General features: G+C 41.6%; 1 protein-coding gene across 2 annotated transcripts in view; it reads right to left on the reverse strand.

The window, feature by feature from the left end:
• Positions 1-6,715, reverse strand: part of Vamp4 (vesicle associated membrane protein 4) — a 42,021-nt gene extending 35,306 nt beyond the window's left edge. Inside the window, exon 1 of one of the 2 annotated variants that reach the window (XM_010644998.3) lies at positions 6,699-6,715. The gene's annotated coding sequence lies outside the window, so the exon portion shown is untranslated. Of the gene's footprint in view, positions 1-101; positions 192-6,698 lie in introns of those variants that run through there. The other variant, XM_010644997.3, reaches the window with a different exon arrangement.
• Positions 6,716-7,598: the final 883 nt, after the last annotated feature.

Genomic DNA, 7,598 nt, shown 5'->3' on the forward strand with positions numbered 1-7,598 from the left:
GCTCATCCAGCCGATCGGCGCTCTGCGGCCTGGCGCCAGGCGAGGGGGCGGGACCGGGCGCGGGGATCGTCGAAGGAGTCGATTCGTCCTCCTTTCTTTACCTTGGAGAGAACTTCGACGCGAGATCCGGATCTTCGGGGCTGTACTATTGTGGGAATGAACAGCTGGTTCTCCAGGTCCCGACCCAGACCGCTAGCGCGGAATGAGCTCGGAATTGTAGGGGGAACTCCAGGGCGGGGCGCTGAGGTTGCTGACGTGTTGACAGGTGGTTAAAAGGTGGTGCTTGGTGTGGAGCCTGTCCCCAGGCTAAGGGCGTGGAGTGGAGGATTGGAAAAATCTGCTTCGGGTCCTTGTTTCCAGACTCCGTTAGACCGGAAGAGACTTGTTAAGGATTACTTGTCCCGTCTGCTCATTTAGACAGCAGTATCCTCTGGTCCAGAGAAGACATTTCTTCAATTTACATCGCTGGGTTGGCCAGGCCTGAGGCCAGGACTCAACGGTGTTCCCCCTTTATTCCTTGGTTGTAACGTAACCAGATCCAGACACCGCAGCCTTCAGGTTTCGTGTAGGCAATCACCCGTGTGTGACCATTCTGTTGCCCCCACCCCGTCTGTTTGGTATAATTTCGATTTAAACTTCCAAGCCTGAAGTAGCTGGACATAGAAATCCAAATAATTACTTTTTTAAAAATCCCTTTCTCTTGCACCCTGGCTGGTTGATTTAACGCATTAAAAATTATTTACTACACATGTTTTTAACAATATTTGAGGACTTTGTTCAATACGGTGTTTTAACTGTCTGAAATACTGTGCCACTTCATAAAGGTATAGAAATAAGAAAAGGTGTTTAAGAACAAGACAAGCGAACAGAAGGGAAGTTGCGGGAGACTGAAAAGGGAGAGAATACTCCGGTCAGTCCCCCCCCCCGTCCCGCCCCATTTTGGTTGGTATTGGTTCTGATTTAAAAATATGGTAATTGAAAGATGCCTTGGCTCAACTCTAGGTGAATCGCGTGGAAAAGTTTGGAGTTACATCACCTGGAAAGCTTTTAATGTCCAAGGACAACTCTGGTTTTTACTTAATTGGTCTGGCATGTTCAGAAACGGTGAGCTGTGGGATTCTAAATTAAAGCTTCTGAAAACCTAGTGTTAGACTCACTCAGTGGCTGTAAATCTATTACTTGTAGAACCTAGAGGACTTGGACTGAAATGGCCCACCCAGGAGGGTAGCTTCTTAGTTCGTATCTCTGCCTCGGCATAATGGTGATGTTATCTCTTAACTGCTAAAATGACCCAAAAAGTTTTTTTTTTCCTCTGACCGTTGATTTTCATATCCGTGTATTTGCTTATTATGAGGGGTTCCTCTGCTTTGTTGCCTTAGCCAATTACAGCTTCAACACTATGCTGACAGTTCAAGGCAGCGTGATTATTGAAACATACAGACATTGTCACTGTTCCGCTTTTATTAATATTCTGTCTTTAGCCGGGCGTGGTGGTGCACGCCTATAATCCCAGCACTCAGGAGGCTGAGGCAGGAGGATCACTGTGAGTTCAAGACCAGCCTGGGCTACATAGTGAGTTCCAGGTCAGTCTCAACTACATAGTGAGACCCTGTCTCAAAAAACCAAAATAAATAAATAAATAAATAAAGTCTGTCTTTAATTTTATCCATAATCCTTTAGTTCTACTGATTATTTTGGCATGATTGCTTAGGGTAGGGATATACTTACCCTTTAATCACCTGAACAACGTCGCCTTAACTATCCCCCACATTTGTGAAAATTTAGATACTGTCACTTTACACTTATCATGAATCAAATACGCTAGTAAGCCTGACAGATCAGAAACAGCACTGAGCTAAGAGTCAGAACTCCAGCTTATTTCCTCATGAAATCCAGTTATTCCAATGTCAGTCCTCATTTTTTCTTTTCTTTTATCTTTTCAACATAAATCCTTCATTTGCCATGAGTGGGCCTGGTGTTCTACCTAAAAAACCTATATTTTGCCCTCCTCCAAGACTAAATCTCTGAGCTTCTGCTCATTCTGGAGAATGGAATCTAAGCAGCTGATCCTTTTATTTTATTTAATTAATTAATTTATTTTGGTATGAGGGATCAAACTGGGGACCTTTTGCTTGCAAGTCAGGCAGTGACACCACTGAGCTAAATCCCCAGACCTGAGCAGCTGATTCTTAAGCAGACTTTCTATCATTTCTGTTTAGCCCAGCTTTCTTCTAACATCACCTGATGCTTCCCACTCCTGAGCCTTATTCAAGATTCAGTTGTGTATATCAAGTTGCTTCATGACCTGCTTAGGGTTCCTGTTTCTCATGTCTGCCATTTGGGGTAATTTATTTTCCAGCTTTCAATATTTTATTGCTATTGTCTCATATGAAACAGAAATAGTATAAATCAGTTAGAAGCTTTTTTTTTTCTTGTTTTTTTGAGACAGGGTTTCACTATGTAGTTGAGACTGACCTGGAACTCAGTAAGTAGCCCAAGCTGGTCTCAAATTTGAAGTGATCCTCCTGCCTCAGCCTCCCAAGTGCTGGGATTACAGGTGTGTACCACCACGCCCGGCCAGTTAGAAGCTTTTGATTACTAATATTATTGGGATTTATTAGAAATGCTTGATTCTGAGAAAGATAGCTGATTTGAATGTGATTTTGACAATTTGATCTTCTGTGTTAAATAGAGGTAAAAAATTTGATAAGCGTTGGGAGTATGTGCTGAGGTGTGGGAACAGGGTAGAAGGAACAAACATTCTCAAATATTTTGTTAGTAGGAATGTAAATTGATGCAAACATTTTAAAATTCAGGGTAACAAAATATGTCCAAATGTTACAATTCTGCTTATAAAACTTGACCCATAAATACACATGTTGTATCAAAGTGTTCTATAAAATATTTTTGCAAGATATTTTTAAGAGCAAGACTTAAAAAAAAAAGACCTTAACTGTCAAAGAGTAGGAAATTGCTAAAATAAATTATGGCATGTCCATTTGATGGAATAGTATACAGGCAATAAAATGAGCGAGATAGATGGATATATTCCAACATGGAATATTTCCATGATGTACTGCCCAAAGTTAAGACAAGAAGGTATAAAACAGATATAGATTCTACTTCCTCTGAGTATCACATTCTTATGCACACCAGGAGGACTGGAAGCCTAGTATGAAAGACTTATGAACTGAATTATATGCCTTCAAAGTTCATACATTAAAGCCCTCATCCGCAGTGCAACTGTATTTGGAGCAAGGGCCTATATGATAATAACTCAGCTTAACTGAGGCCATAAATGCAAAGCCCTTATTCAGTAGGGTTGGTATCCACATGCAGGGGTCTAGAGTACAGGCCATGTGAGGAGACAGTGACAAGGTGGCCATTTACAACCCAGGGAACCAACCCTGCTGATAGCTTGATCTTGGACTTTCAGCTTCTAGAATACTAAAAATATGAATGTATTTAAGCCACCTGCTCCATGGTATTTTGTCATGTTAGCAGTAGAATAATACAGAAGGGAAACCTTTTCTTGATGTGTGGTGTTGTATATCATTTGAAGATTTTTGTGACTATAATTTTGCAACCAAAACAAAACTATAATAGAGGCATTCTCCCACTAAAATTGGGTCCAGTTGCTCAATTAATGTAAAAAGTGAGATAAAATGGCACATATTTAAAAATAGTAGGACTGGGGATTTAGCTCAGTGGTTCTGCCGCCTGCTTCACAAGTGTAAGGACCTGAGTTCAATCCCCGGTATTGAAAAACAAAAACAAAAACAAAAACAAAAAAATAAAAATAGCAAACATATACTTTACTCTTTTTGTGACTCAAATGTATAATTATACATTTGCTAAGTAATCCTGAAAGTAGGACCAGTATCTTTTAACTGAGCATGAATTTTGTGGGTAGAGCACCCTCTTACCTTTATTACAGATTGCTTTGCTTACAATAAGTAGAACAAGAACTTTTAAACATATTTCAAGCAGCTTGAGTGTCAAGTCAGTCTATGCAATTTTCTCAAGAGTTTTATAGATTTGCCTGACCCATATGAAGGTCTGCAGTAAATTTTGTTGTTCCTTTTTATCAACTTAGTTTTGAAAGAAGCAATGACCTTATATTTGAATTTTATAAGTTTAAATACTTAGGAAAGTACCTTTATGTATGCACATAACTTTAGTGTGCACATATAAACTGACTATTGACCTTTTGGTGCTTTTGTCTTCTACTGCCGTATACTGAAGCTCTCGTTACCTTTGCTGCCTTGTGGGTGCCATGTTGATTCTGCTCTGCCATCCTTGTTTGTCATCCCTGCCTTGGAGTTGGCTGATTATGGACTGAAATCTTGACAAACGGTAAGCCAAATAAACCACTTTCCCTTTAACTTTGGGTACTGGGTATTTTGTTTCAGCAACAAGAGAAAAGTAACTAACACAGAAATTTGGTGCCAGAGAAGTGGGGTTGTTGCTGTGACTTTACCTGGCCATGTGGCTCAGAAGCCTTTGGAACTAGCTTGTGGGAGGAAGAGTTAGAAGGAGAAAGATCCTGAGACATTGGCCACAGAAGTAGCTCTGGAACATCTTAGGCTGTTTTGTATTGGAGATTCTGGTCTGAGCTCAGGAGACCAGAAAGCTTATCAAGACCATGCTAGGGAGGTTTTTTTTGCTAGGAAAAAGGACTGCATTGGCTGTTGGACTCCACATGATGTGTGTCATGTCTTAGTGGAAAGTTTGTCTGCATCTTATTCACGTCCAGAGACTTTGCCTGAGACTGAGATTAGAGGTGATGGACTAATTAAACTTTGGGGAAGAAATTTCAGTGCAGTTGAATATTGAGGCGGTAGCATGGCTGTTAGCTTTTAGCCAGATCTACGTTGAGAATGAAGAGCAAGGGCCAGGGATTTAGCTCAGAGGTTCCACTGCCTGCCTTGCATATGCAAGGTCCCAAGTTTGATCCCCAGTACAAAAAAAAAAAAAAAAAAAAAAAAGAAAGAAAGAAAAAAGAAAGAAAGAAAAAGAATCGAGCAAAAAGCCCATCAGAATAATTTAAAGCATTTTGAATTTGGCCAGAGAGGAAGCTCAAGTAAAGCTGTGGACTGCAAAGATAGAACAGAGCAGATCTTGATTGCTGAGGAACTGGAAAACAGAAGAAGATAGCCTGAGGGCATCACAGGAAACAGCAGGACTCCACCCTTTGCAGTCTCAGTATTATAAAGGTGAAAGATTTTCCTTTGAGAGGAAAGCCCCAGAGCACCATGTTCCAGAATGGAGGAAGCAACTCCATGTTCCAGAATGGCGACAACCTAGGGAAGTTGTTCCAAAATGGCAGTTTAGGGAATTAGTTCCTCTGGATTGGATTCGGAGTGCTCAGTGATCCAGGCACTCAACCTCTACAGCAAGAGAACAGGAAGCCTGGCTACTGCTCCAGCTGGCAGCAGACCTTGATATCATCCACGTGGCACTGGTTTTAGGTGCATGCAGAATGGAAGAGTTTGGAGTCAGGGAGGCTTCCACTCAGATTAGAGAAGGCCTGGGAGGCCAGGCAGTGTGCTTCTGAGAGGGAAGTCTGTAAACCTGTGACTGTGAAGCCAAAGGTGCAGTGGAGATCCCAGATGTTTGAAGTCAGGAGCATGGATCTTCTGAAGAAAGCTGCAAGGAGGGAGCAGAGCTGGCCGAAGAGAGAAGACATGGGAGCTACAACTACTAGAAATGCCATAGGGTCAGAGCCACCCAATCCCTTTCGAGTTCATAACTTGCCACAAATTGCCTTGAAGGCTGGAAGTGAAACTGTGGAATGTAACATTTGGCCTGCTGGATTTTGGATTCACTTTGGTCCCCATCCTTTGTATCCCCCATTTTACCTTTTGGAATGGTAATGTCTATCTTGTGCTATTGAATGTTAGAAGTGTTTGACTTTCTTTTCCCAAGTCTCCTCTGAGATTTAAGGTAAACTCTGCAAGCCCCTGTACAAATGAAAAGAATGAAACATCTCATCCATCAGACATGTGTGACGGGTATTCTATTAAGTTCTAGAGACATAAAAATGGTCAGTGATGTTTGCTGTTCTCTCGGAACTCATACTCTTTCACAAAAACACAATTCTAAGTGTATTGATCAGCTTTCCATTACTCATAAAATGCTTTAGATAATCTTAAGAAAGGTTTGTTTTGGCTTATGGTTTCAAAGGTTTCAGTCAGTGGTTGCTTGATCCCATTGCTTTTGGGCCTGTTTTGAGGCAACACTTCATACCAAGGAGCATGTGGCAGCGTAAGCTACTTATCTCATGATAGCCGGGAAGCAAAGAAAGTGGAAGAGACTGAGATCCCACAACCCCTTTTGAGGTCAACACCTCCAAACACATAGGCCTTGGGGTTGCATTTAAGATCCAAACTGTAACACAAAGCAATTACTGAATTTGAATGAAATCAATTTTAGAGTCAAGTGAACAGTAGAATGAATATACCTATGGGAGTTCAACAGTAAATTAAAACCACAAATAGAATCAAATAGGAATGCTTCTACATCTTAAGAATAGCAATAGGAGGAAGTCATTACTGTTCCTAGGCATAGCCCTATCCCTGCAAGTTGTATTTACTAATGAGAAGGGGGCCAATTTTGTAAGACTCAAAGTCTCACTTCCACTCCACGGAACGTGAACAGTCGAAAAGGCCTCCACAATGCTGGGTCCTAAAACTCAGTGAGGCTCCGGGAGCTCAACGGAGGAATGAGAGTCACCCAGGAAGGAACACACCAGGCTAGTTGGTAAACAGACCTTTATTAGTCTGGCCAGATGGCACTCTCAGAACCAAGTAGCTCAGCGAGGCGCCAGCTCAGGGGCTGAGGTCCTTTTTATAGGGGGGATAAAAGGGGGGTTAACATTTTAAGCTTGCAGGCAGGGGACAAAGATACGCTGATTTGAGCTGGTGGTCAGTAGTCACATACTCGGCAGTCACACATTGATGATTAACAGATACCTATAGGATGGTTCAGAGGCCACCAAGACATTTAGGATGAGCAAACAGTTCGACAATTAACTTGGGGTCTCTACATATCTCATAGTCTAGAACCACTAACTTACACGTTAATCAGGATCCGGACTTCAAACAGTACAAGATTGCCTTACATTCGTAAGCCAGGGTTAGAACAAAGGTCGGGGCTATAGCTACAATGGGAGGGGGTTAGAGTACTGCCTCCTAGGCCCTTTGTCATTTAGCATGGGCTTATAAATCAGGTCTTACAATTTGAAAGTGATATTGAAAATGCAAATCAAGAAGAAACAATGGCAGAATGATGTCAGTGCAAAGATGAGAGGAAGACAGTTTGAGAATGCAAGATGGGAATTCTGGGCAAGATGGAGAGATGATCTGCTCTTGAAAACAAGAGGGAAGGAAACTGATGATAGATTTTGAAACATAAAAGAGAAAATAAACTTCTAAGATGGTTTCAAAGAGCTCAGTGAAGGTTTAGGGATTTAGCTTAATGGTGCGGCCCCTGCCTCACAATTCAAGGTCCGAGTTCAATCCTAGGTACCCTGGTACCCCACCAAAAAAAAAAATGCTTAGTGAAAACAGCAAAGTCTTTTGCTAAGTGTCAAGGAA

This window comes from Fukomys damarensis, unplaced genomic scaffold (assembly GCF_012274545.1).
Source record: "Fukomys damarensis isolate Sample0158 unplaced genomic scaffold, DMR_v1.0_HiC HiC_scaffold_11, whole genome shotgun sequence".
NCBI lineage: Eukaryota > Metazoa > Chordata > Mammalia > Rodentia > Bathyergidae > Fukomys > Fukomys damarensis.